The sequence below is a fragment of the Dromiciops gliroides genome, chromosome 5 (genome assembly GCF_019393635.1).
Source record: "Dromiciops gliroides isolate mDroGli1 chromosome 5, mDroGli1.pri, whole genome shotgun sequence".
NCBI classification, from domain to species: Eukaryota; Metazoa; Chordata; class Mammalia; order Microbiotheria; family Microbiotheriidae; genus Dromiciops; species Dromiciops gliroides.
This window is the reverse complement of record NC_057865.1, coordinates 279,760,433-279,772,983: the sequence shown is the minus strand read 5'-3', so window position 1 is coordinate 279,772,983 and position 12,551 is coordinate 279,760,433.

Below are 12,551 nucleotides of genomic sequence, written 5' to 3'. Positions count from 1 at the left end.
AGATCATTTCGTAGTCCAAGGGTTCTTAACCTGTTCTGTGCCATCAACCCTTTTTGCAATCTGCTGAAGTCTATGGACCCCTTCTCAGAACCATATTTTTACATACATAAGATAAAATCCACAGGATAACTAAAGAAACCAATTATATTGGATTAGGTATCAAGATGTTAAAAAAAAAAAGTTGTTGAATTCCCAGGTTAAAAGCCTCTGACCTAGTCAAATTTCCTCATTTAACAGAAGAGGAAATTGAGTTCCCAAGGGTTTTGGTGAGGTATCTCTCTCTCTTACCTCTGTCCTCCTACAGAATTTAGGATTGTGGATTTAGCTCTAGAACAAATATTAGAGACCATGGAATTCAATCCCCTCATTTTTGATGGGGAAACTGGGGTCCAGAAAAGTTAAGAGACTTTCCCAGGGTCACACAGGTAGTAAGTGACATAGGATTTGAACTCAGGTCTTCCTGTCTCTCTTTTCTGCATATGCCCTTTGGAATATATACATAATAAGGACATGTTCATCCATGGCATGGAGCAATTTATCTCCCTCTCCCCTCTCCCTAATTTAAGTGACTTGCCCAGGATCACATAGTTAATATATAGCAGCAGGGAGACTTGAATCTATGTCTTCCTGACACCAAAGCTGAATCACTGTCTATAATGTCATACTGTCTTCTTTCAGGCACAAGTATATGTATGTATGTATGCATGCATGCATGCATGCATATGTTGATTGATCAATAAACATTTATTAAATACCTACTATGTTCCAAGCATTATGCTAAGCACCAGGCATGTATGTGTGCATGTATGTAGACATATGTGGATGTGTGTGGACATGTGTGCATGTGTGTATATGCATTTGTGTATGTGTAAATATATTCCTATGTGTATTGTATATGTGTGACTTGCCCAAGGTCAAACAGAAAGTAGTAGACCTAGGATTTAAACCCAGGTCTTCTGACTCAAAATCAAGGGCCTTTTGCTGCTCTACTTGGCTGCCTCTTTACTCATCCCACTTTCTCAGCAAGCCAACATTCCAAATGTTTTGGGTGAACATTTTGAAAATGCTCACAGTGATAAGGACTTGTAAAGAAGGAAGATGAAGGAGCTAAAGAATAATTCTTGAGTATTTCTCTCCCCCTCACATATCTGGGAAATTTGGAGATCACAGTGGGCAAGTCTGTCCAGGTACATTTTGGGCAGTGCCTATTATGGTACCGTGTAAAAAGAAAATGGGACATTGGCAATACCTGATGACAATGGGGATGAGATGAACCTGGAAAGCTAGGGATGGCATAGATGGGGCAACACTTGGGAGAATTAGGCGCTATCATTTATAGAGCTCTACTCTTGGCATCAGGAAGACCTTGTCTTGAAGACTCTTCCTCCCCATTGTCATCGGGCATTGCCAAAGTTCCATTTTTTTTTTACATGGCCCCCTCACAGGTATCTAGCATGTGCTAAGATATCATTACTGACCTTTTGTGTGTGTATCTTGACCTCATGATAAGATCAAAAGCTCCCAGAGGGCAAGGATTGTCTGTGTCTTTTCACCTCTTAGCATCTCTGGGGTTCACCCTAGTAACTTTCCCATATTAGGTGTTCATGGTTTGTTTTTTTTTTTTTAATCCAGATTTGTGATTTCATTCATGTGGGGGACTCCCAGTATGGGGATTCCCTTACTGTATCTGGTTTAATCTCCATAACCTATAGTCTTATTTGCCTTGGACACAGAGTAGTTAAGTGATTTGTCTAAGTCCCACAGCTATTTTGTTTCAGAGGCATGATTTGATTACAAGTTTTCCTGACTCTAAGACCGACTCTCTCTTCACTATGCTAAGCACCCTCCAAATGTTCAAGAATTGCTTGTTCCTTGAGAGAATTCCACTGCAATCAACTTATCTCTAGAAAGAACACTGACTTGGAGAAAAAAAGACAAGGCAGAAACGACAGCTTCCGTTTGGAGCGGGTGGGTGGTATGAAGTTCTGCGCGTTGTGGTCATCTAAGCCAAGTCCTCTTTTATGCCAATTATGTCAATTCTTCAGGCTTGAAAGACTGTCCTGCAGAAGAAATAGGCATATTCTGCTCAGTCCCATGAGACCAAAAAAGACTCAGTGGGGAGAATTCTCCAAAAGGCAAAATTTGGTACAAGGTGAGGTAGAAAAACACTGAATAAATGGAGCCATCCAAATGTGGGTTGCCCTGGAAGGAGGCAGATGCCACTCATTTGAGGTTTTCCATCAGAGGTTGGATGATCACTTGTTTCATGTGTCCAAATGAGGATTCTTGTCAGACCAAGGGTTTAGATAGATGTAGACTGAGGTCCTGACTCAACACTGACATTCTAGAAGTACTGTCATATGAGTCACAGAACCTGTGATTCTGGAAAGGGAGACTCAGATTCTTTTTTTTTTTTTTTTTAGTGAGGCAATTGGGGTTAAGTGACTTGCCCAGGGTCACACAGCTAGTAAGTGTTAAGTGTCTGAGGCCGGATTGGAACTCAGGTCCTCCTGACTCCAGAGCCGGTGCTCTATCCACTGCGCCACCTAGCTGCCCCGAGACTCAGATTCTAATCTCGACCCCACTGTTATCTAACCACTCAACCCTGAACCTTTGGGTGCCTCAGCTTGACATTTGTAAAATTGAAATGATAAGTGTCTCCCCAGTAAGAATAAAATGATACAACAGAAAAGTCATGGCTCCCCTGTGCCTCAGGCCCAGCACAGGTGGGAGAGAAGTGTTTGACCAATGAATAGACACTTATTAAGTTGATTACCTTCCTGCTTTCTGCTAAGTGCTGGGGATAGAAAGGCAACCATGGTTCCTGTCCTCAAGGGGGTTACATTTATCTAAAGATGCATGTATAAGATATTATTGAAGGGACTTTTAGAGGGTGAGCACTAGAAGTCAGGGTGGGGATGGGGTGACCAGGAGAGACTTCCTGAAGAAAGTGGTGGATAAGCTGAGTTGGGAAGCAAGCCAGGGATTCTAAGAGGTTGGCGGTGGAGGGAGAGCAAGCCAGTGCAAAAACAATCATTCCACTTGATTTCCTGTTAATACATCTGGTAAACCAGTTAGTGGGGGGCAGAAAGGAGTGAAAACCATTGGCCAAAGTGACTTTTCTTAATTATCTGTGGATTTCAACTATTTGTGTTCAAAACCAGCATGGGATATAGAAATAATGGGAGACACACAGAGAGACAGAGAGAGAGAGAGAGAAAGAGAGAGAGACAGAGAGAGAGACAGAGAGAAAGAGAAAGAGAGAGACAGAAAGAGACAGAGAGACAGAGAGGTATGTGTGTTTGTATCAAACACCATCACCCCCTCCCCACCCTTGCCTTAGAGTTTCTCTTTCTTGACTTGAGTTAATACACTAATTACAATTACAGCTCAGTAGCACTCACCAGAGATGTTTTGAGGAACTCTCTATGTTCATTTCATAGATGAGGAAACTGAGAACCAAGGGGGAAGTAGTTTGTCCAAGGTCACACAATTATTAAGTGGTAGATCTGGGATCCAAGGTCATCACTCTTTTTAAGATACCACCCCATAGGAATGAAAACTCAGAGGAGTGCTCATATTCTCTCTCTCTCTCTCTCTCTCTCTCTCTCTCTCTCTCTCTCTCTCTCTCTCTCTCTCTCTCTGCCTCTGTCTCTGTCTCTCTGTCTGTCTCTGTATCTTTCTCTTTCTGTCTCTCTCTGTCTCTCTGTCTCTGTCTCTGTCTCTCCCTCCCTCCCTCCCTCCCTTCATCACTCTCTCTCCTTACGCCCACTCCCATCTCTTTCTTTCTCTCTCTCTTCCTCCCCTCTGAGGATGAAAAAACAAGGACATAGAAAAAAGAGAAAACCAAGAAAAATAGAAAACCAAGCAACTTAGACCATCAGAACCCCTCTACTCGACTGTATGTCCTAATCCTACCATTTCTTAGTTCCCTCACTTCTGACATCCAGGTCCTACAAAGCTAGCATAGTTTCAAGGACAGTCTCAGTGATAGGCTTAACCAGCACAGTTAAGTTTGGAGCTTTTCATCAGCACAAAGTTGGTTACCAGATAATGAATTGAATAACTTTGCCTAAAGCCGAGTGGAATACTGGATAGAACCCTGAACCTGGATTCCCAAAGTTCTGGGTTCAAACCCCACCTCAGGTACTTCCTAGCTCTCCAACACTGGGCAAGTTGTTTAATCTCTCTGTATCTCAATTTTCTCATCAATAAAAGAATTAGGGGATTGGATTCAGTTCCCTCTAAGGTCTCTCCAAATTCTAGATCTATGATCCTTTCATTTCAGGGGACAGATAGGGTGGCCATCTGCATTGATGAGGGGATACACCAGTAAAATTCTGAATTGTTAAATGCTAGGTTCCACCCCCAGCTCAAAAGCTGAGTAAGGGCTTCTAAGAGTAAGCTTCTTGAGAATTGGGATTGTTTTATTCTTTGTATTTGTAACCTCAGCAACTAGCCCAACACACAGTAAGGGCTTAATAAATGCTTGTTGATTGATTGATTTAGAAATGGAAAAGACCTTAGAGGAAACCCAATCCACTCCTTAACACTAGAATGTAAGCTTCATCAGGACAGAGATCATGTCATTTTTCCTCATTGGATCCCCAGTGTACAATACAGAGTTGGCACATAGTAGAAACTCAATAAAAGTTGGTTGGCTTGAATGAACACTAGAACGAGACTGATGAAGAAATCACCATGTGGTCTACTTTGATGGCATCTGGGCTATGAGACTTGGTTCTCACCATTTTTAAGTCTTGAAAAAACAAAAAGACATAATCTTCTTCCTCAAGTGTTAACTTCCTCAAAAAGGGCTAAATTCTTTTGAGATCTAGAAGTCTCACCAGTGCTTTCTACTTGAGAAGAGGGAAGAAACATTATTTTAAAAAGCATATAGTTTTCCTGGAACTCTGGAGACAATGGGCTGACCTTAGATGGTCTCCTCCTGGGGGCTTCTGGGCAAATCTTTCAGCTGCCATTTTAGGTTCCTTGCAGATGATATCCTGTCCTTTCTTGTTTTGTTTTTAATGATTTCAATGAGTAAAATCAAATATATTTCCTTTAGGACCATGCCAGGTCCTGCATTTTGCTAAAGTACTGAAGGTTTTCTTGGGTCTTAAAACAAGTGTCAGGGGTTTTAATTCCTATTTAAAAAAAAAAAAAAAGAAAGAACGAACGAAAGAACTGGATGTTCTAAGTGCAGACCACATGGTCACTGCTTAAAAGTGCTGGTTTACAGCAAATGGCTGTAACTTTCTAGTAATGCTGAAATGATTTTTCTTCTTTTTGTTGGTAGAAGAGCACAGTTTCCAACCATTTCTCCAGATTCATTTGGGAATGATTAAGCTAATGTTACATCTTTTCAGCATTATGAAAAAAAGATGACTTCCAATCAGAGAGATTTCAGCAGATCACTGAGGAAATAAAACTGCTTTAGTCCCCTTCTCCCGTGGTATGCAGAGGGGGGTGGGCTGGTCTTAGGGCACATCAGGACACCCTGGGCTCTGTCTGAGATCAGCATCCAAGGGGATGGAGAGTCTGTGCCCTTTGGAGCTCCCTAGTGGGGGGCCAGGACTAGAGCAGACTTTTTAGCTATCATAGAGGACTGCTAGTGTGCCCATGACAACCTTGGAATTCTCAGAAGGATCGCCACCAATTTGCTTTGCAGAAAGAGCTAAGATGTGCTTCGTTGCATTATGTAAACATACAAACAGAATGAAGAGGACTAGACCGTTCCGCCTGGGAACAGGTCAAGGGAGGAATCTGCAACTGGATGGCTAGCCAACAGCTGAATGGGTTCTGTGAGGACATTGTGATATGGGGGGGTGTGTGGGGGGGTGGACTCCTGCATGGAGTTGGACCAGTCTCTGCTGACACTGAAGTCTCCGGGATATTTTATGTACGGAAAGACAGCCAGAAAGTTAATGCTAAGCCTGTAGCCATTCATCCATCAAGGAAAAAGACAATAGTTTAACTAAGGTAGGGACTGTGAGAAGCAAAATAAAGACCTAGACCATAGCAGGAGAGAGTAGTTCCTAGCGCTCCCTCTGTTCCAAGGGGGCGTGTCCAGAGCTGCTAGCCAACCTTGACAGCCCCATCTAATGGCTCCATCACCAATCCAGCACCATCTTAATGGAACAATATATGTTCTCCGCCCCCCCCCCCAATCTCCCAAGCAGAACTACTCAGCAGTCACATAAAACGAAAGATTTCCAAGGCACTGGACTTCATGTGACTTTCATTTCCTAGATGGCCACAAACACCGGCTGGACACTGAAGTCGACGTCCATGTTTCTTTTTGGTTTTTTCATCGTCAAACTATTCTAGTCTCCTGGTGCCTGTAAAGTGGTTAATGGGGCTAAAATAGGGAATCGTGGCTCAACAAGCAAGAAAACACATGGTCCGAATGCCAAACAGACCAATAAGTAGGTCAGTTGTATGACAGGCTTCTGCTTCCTATGAGAACATGAGTATGAGATAAGCTTCTTGAGGGTAAGAGCCACATTTCATCTTGTCTTTGAATTTGGCCCAACGACATCCCTTGCCTTTCCTTAATCCCTTTGCCAATTGTTTATGTAGGACAGAGGAAGTAGAGGTAGCCAAGTATGGTACAAAAAATGGGACAGGGATAACCATGTAGTTGTGAACAATTAGCCCATATCTTTAGCCCTAAAAATCCTGGGTTATATATTTTCTAATGTCTTTTTTCATAACTTAGAAGTACTAAAATGTAACATGATACTAGTGGCCAGAATTTGGGTAGCTTTTTATGGTTTGTAAAGCCCTTTATGGGCAGCTCGGTGGCTCAGTGGATAGAATACAGTTCTGGAGTCAGGAAGACTCATCTTCCTGTTCCAATCTGACCTCTGACACTAGCTGTGTGACCCTGGGCAAGTCACTTCACCCGATTTGCCTCAGTTTCTTCATCTGTCAAATAAAGAAATGAGAAAAGGAAAAGGAAATGGCAAACCCCTCCAGTATCTCTGCAAGAAAATCTCAAATGGGGTCATGAAGTCAAATACAACTGAAGAACAACAACAGTACAACAATATAATATAAAAGCTACACGCAGAATTTCCCTAGTTATAAGCCCTGTACTAGATATTGTTCTGACTATGAACTATAAATTCCCCTCACCTGTCCCCCCAGTCTGGCCTGTATAGAACCCAAGTGCAGCTTAGTATTGGTATAGGTTCTATTTTTGGTCTGAATGTGTAACTTCATTCATTTGTGACTCCATTCAGATAGGGAACTCCTGAAATGGAAACATCCTCCACTTCATGCATCTCAGCAACTCTTTCAAAACTCAGAGTCTTAGAGAGTTCCCTGGGCCACTGAGAGGTTAAACCACTTGTCCAAGGTCCCACAGCCAGTCTGTGTCAGAGATAGGATTTACATCTGGGTGTTTCTAATGGAATCTGCTAGCCTTCTATCCACCAGATTAAGCTGCCTCTCACTGGTTGTGTCACAGACAGTGACTGTGGCAGGGGTAAGTTCCATTAGCTTGCAAGCTCTTTGAGGGCAGGGACTGTCTTTTGCCTTTTTTGTATCCCAGTGCTTAGCACAGTGCCTGGCACATAGTACATGCTTAATACATATTTAGTGACTGACTGATGGTAGATGAGCTGTTTAGAAGATAGGAAGCCAGGAAAACTTGGGTTCAAATCCTTACTCTAATCCATGGTGGCTGTGTGACTGTGTCCCCTTTGCCTCTCAGTGTCCCAGGCAATTCTCTTAGGTTCTAAGTAATAAGGAAGGGTTTCAATTTGTATAGTAAAGAGCAAGTTTTCTCATGTGGGAATTCTCCATACTAATGAAATCAAAGCTTTGGTTCATCTTTTCCCCTTTCAAGAAGCTGTCATTTTAAAGGTGTAGCCTAGAACTGGAATCTCTGAGTTCCAAAATGAGAAAGGAGACCTTAGTGGCTATCCAGCCCAACCTATACATACCCAAATGAGAACTCTGTCTACAACAAAGCTGACAAGTTGTCACCCAGCCTCTACCCAAAGACCGCCAATGAGGAGGCATTAACCACCTTCCAAGGAATCCCATTCCAGTTTGGGAATGTTTTTTCCTGACATTAAGCCTGAATAGTCATCTGTCCAGTGACTTGTTTTGTTGTTTGGGGGGTTTTCTTTGGCCACAACAACTTATGAAGATCATAGGCTAAGTCAAGTCAAAGAAGGATTGCAATCTGCATTGGTGAAGGGAGAGTCCATCCTTACAAAACTTCAGACACTTGAAACATTGAAGTAAATAATGCAAGGTACATTTACACTAATGGTTAAATTTAATAAATCACATAAATTTCCAAAAAATAATCATTAACAAGGGAGGGTAAATTTTTTATTGCCTTAGTCCAACTGAATATTCCCAAGTAGAGTAATGCTCATTTAAAGGCAGTCTGTAAGAAACAGCCTTTCATTTACAACTTTCCTCTGAAGGAACAAAGAATGGATGAGCCAGATGATAAAATTGGCCAATGAAAAAAATTCATGTATGGTATGCAAGTAAAAACAATACAGGGGGTTTTCTATGTCTGTCTGGAAAGTGACATGCTAAAAAAACTATGCAAGAGACTAATCTTCTGGCCCAAGTGAATATAGTAAATCAAATAGCCAAAGGAAGGCTGTTTTCAACATGATCATGAACAAATATTTATTGTGTGCCTCCTGTGTGTTCAGCACTTGCCAAGAGAGACTTAGACGTGGTCCATGCCCTGAAGGACCCAGCTGGAAAGGTAGCAACCAGATGGAAAAATAGAGCAGAGACACATTGAATTTCAGATGGAGGGTTCTCCTACCTCTGGAAAAGTACCCTGATTTCCATCTGAATTTTTGATGGAGGGTTCTCCTAGCTCCAGGTAAGTACTTCAATGTTTGCAGGCTTCCTCAAACCACAATTAAAGTCTCAACTTCCATGGCGGGGATCAGTGGTTACCACTGATTAGATCACAAACGATTAGACACCAAGAGCCGTGATAAAGGTTAACACAGACAAATATCTCCAGGAGAAGGCCTGCTTTTTCAATTGGCAGGGGATATGAAACTTGGAGGAATTGCCAGCCTATTGGACAACAGAATCAGGATCTAAAAAAAGTTGAAGAGGCTAAGGCCAAAATTTATCCAGATGAAATCTAAGCTAGAAAAATGAAAAGTCCCGCACATGGGCTTAAAAAGTAAATTACAGGAATATAGAATGGCAAAGAAATAGTTAGCTAACATTTCATATGGAAAAAACCCCTAAGGGTTATAGTGGGCATTGGACTCAATAAGGATCAACTTGAGCTGTCAAGCAAAACAAATATGATGCTATTTTAAAATATTTTAAATTAAGTTGATTTGATTTTAATTTTTAAATTAAATTAAATTTTAATTAATTAAAATGTAAAATTTTGAATATTTAAAAATGATAGAAGCATACATATGTATATATGTATGTATGAATGCATATATAATATATATTATATAGTTCTATAGAACAAGAAAAGCAGGCTGGCACAGTGCATGGAGGCACTGTCATCCCAAGAAGCCAATCAAGCACTTAGCTAGTGTCCTGAAGGAAAACTTGATCATCTTTCCAATGAAGGAGAGAAGACTAAAGTCAGTGGTCCTCCAGAAAACGCAATTAGTGGCTCAGCCTCAGGAGAACTTTCTCTATAAGTTTAATGGAGATTGTTAAACCTTATTGTCTTAAGTCAACCAGGCTACTAACACTACCACCACTACCACTACTACTACTTTGTTTTGTTTTGTTTTGTTTTGTGGGGCAATGAGGGTTAAGTGACTTGCCCAGGATCACACAGCTAGTAAATGTCTAAGGCTGGTCTTCCTGAATCCAGGGCCTATCACTCTGCCACCTAGCTGCCCCTACTACTACTACTACTACTACTACTACTACTACTACTACTACTACTACTACTACTACTACTACTACTACTTCTACTGCTGCTGCTAACATGGCTGCTACCAAACTGGAAAGTTTAATGAAATTTGAGAGTCGGAAAGAGCCTCAGTGATAATCAGGTATATTTTACTAAATTAGTTAACAAGAAATTGAAATAAACATTTCCTTTCTTGACATTCTGCATCATTTTCCACATCACCTTAGAAAGGATGGAAGGGGCATTACAAATTGTGAGTTCAAGTCCTCATTTTATAGATGAGGAAACATGTCTAAAGAAGATAAGTGGTTTGCTCAAGATCACACAGCTAATAACTAGCAAATCCAGGTTCTGAAGTCAGGTCTTTTTGTCAATAAGTATACTTGTCTTCTTGGACAAGCCTTACTACCATCAGGCTAGAAGCTCCCTGAGGGCAGGAACTCTTTTGCTTTTTCTTTCTATCTTCAGCTCTTAACACATAATTATCCCTTAACACATGCTTGTTAATGGATTTATTTGTTGCCTCTGTTTCAATTCAGTAAACATTTATTGAAAGGCTGTCAATACTGTGACCAGTATACTATGACTGTGACCATACCTACTGTGCACCAGTTACTTATGAGTTGCTCTAGATAAAAAGGAAGAAATAGACCAGTCCTTGCCTTCATCAATCTTCTATTGTACAAAAATGTATGATTTCTATTTGTTAGGCTTTTAATGAAAAAAATTTAAAGGGGTGACAGATTTAATAAAATACAGTGGACTTTTTTTGGGGGGGGCAGGGCAATGAGGGTTGAATGACTTGCCCAGGGTCACACAGCTAGTACGTGTCAAGTGTCTGAGGCCGGATTTGAACTCGGGTCCTCCTGAATCCAGGGCTGGTGCTTTATCCACTGTGCCACCTAGCCACCCCCAAGACTCTCAAGAACTAGACAAGTGTTTGCCTGATTCCTCCTAATTCTAGTGCCCCATCTGGGGCCTTGGCCTGTCATCTTGACCTATGTCTTGCAATTGGACTCCAACGACCCTGGAAGCTCAAGTGAGGCTGGGGGACTTTGCCTAGCTCTGCCTCTTTTAAACCCAACTCACTTGCAAGTCAAGACATCATCCTCCTAATGTCAATGGTCATCTTGGAGAATGAAGGATGAACAACAACAAGTACCCCACCTCCAATAAGTCTGTATATGTTTTGTATTTGGGATCATAGTTTTAGAAGGGACTATAGAGGTAAGCTCATTCCACACTTGAGGAAACAGGCTCAGGGTGGTTTGGTGACAAGTCCGAATTCATACAGATAATAAATGGTAAAGCCAAGATCTCAACCCGCATCTTCTAAACTATAAAAACTATAAAAAACCAGGCATCTTTCCCCTGCAGCCTCTAACTACCTGCAGTTAATCCAGAATGTTTCCAAGCACTTATTAGGATGGCAGGAGGGAGCATAGGGCAATTCTCGTCATAAGAGCACGTATCTCTATCTCATATAAGCATTTGAACCTTTCCAGAGAGAAGGGGCCAGAATGGACCCCATCCGGCAATGTGAATGAAGAATGACACCCCACTACTACCTGTGGAGTGTCTTGTTTACTTAAGGCCTAAGTAGCAGATCGTGGGTAATAAATTATCTAAATGATTCAAATCTGTAAAGGCTCTAGAAGGGGGAAGAAAAGTCCCCCAGTAGACACTCCCATTTGGCAGCCAGGAACTTGGCCTGTGCAGGAAAGAATACACTTAGCATCCAGGAAGCCCCACAGTCCCATGTCATAACTCCTTACTCTGGTGTTAATCAGAACTCCATCCAAAACACACAATCACAGGGTTCACATCCTTTTAGGCCTCTCCGCCCAGTCTTCACTAACTCAGAGACAAGAAAGGAGAAAAACTAGGCAAGGGGAAGAGTTTTCAGGTAGAGCCTGGAGTCCCATAAGCTCCCTGTGAAGCTTGACTGGGGGACAGGCTGAGTGGGGGATTGCTGTTCCGACAGCCTTGAGGGAAGGAGAGTCCAGACAGACGTGCAGCAAGAGGCCAAGCCTGATTTGACTGGGCGTATTCCAGTAGGCAACTGCACACCACCCACCTCTGTAACTGCTTATGTGCCATGCACCAGTCCTCTAGCAGGTACCAAACTCTCTCTGTCCCTCTGTGGTGGAAAGGTAGCATGTTGTCCTGGGACAGGCTGGGGCTGGAGCCTAATGAAACTCAAGTACCCACTCAAGGAGGGGAAATCCTTTGTATTCAAGGGCCAGGTTTAAAAAAAATATATGATAACTAAACTAAACTAAACTAAACTAAAATAGTGAGATTCTTGGAGTTTCCAGATGTCTCTATGCCTCTTTCAATTCAATTCAATACAACAGATATTATTAATTTTTTTTTTTTGCGGGGCAATGGGGGTTAAGTGACTTACCCAGGGTGACACAGCTAATAAGTGTCAAGTATCTGAGGCCAGATTTGAGCTCAGGTCCTCCTGAATCCAAAGCCAGTGCATTATCCACTGCACCACCTAGCTGCCCTGACATTCAATCTTAAGAGCAAAGGCCTGAGCTGGGCACTGGGGAGGGCATGGAGCTAGGACACATTGATCTTACAGTCTAGAAGGAGGCTATGATGTCCAGGGAGGCAGTATAGATTTGAATCCATCTTCCTGACAGCTGCCAATGTGTTC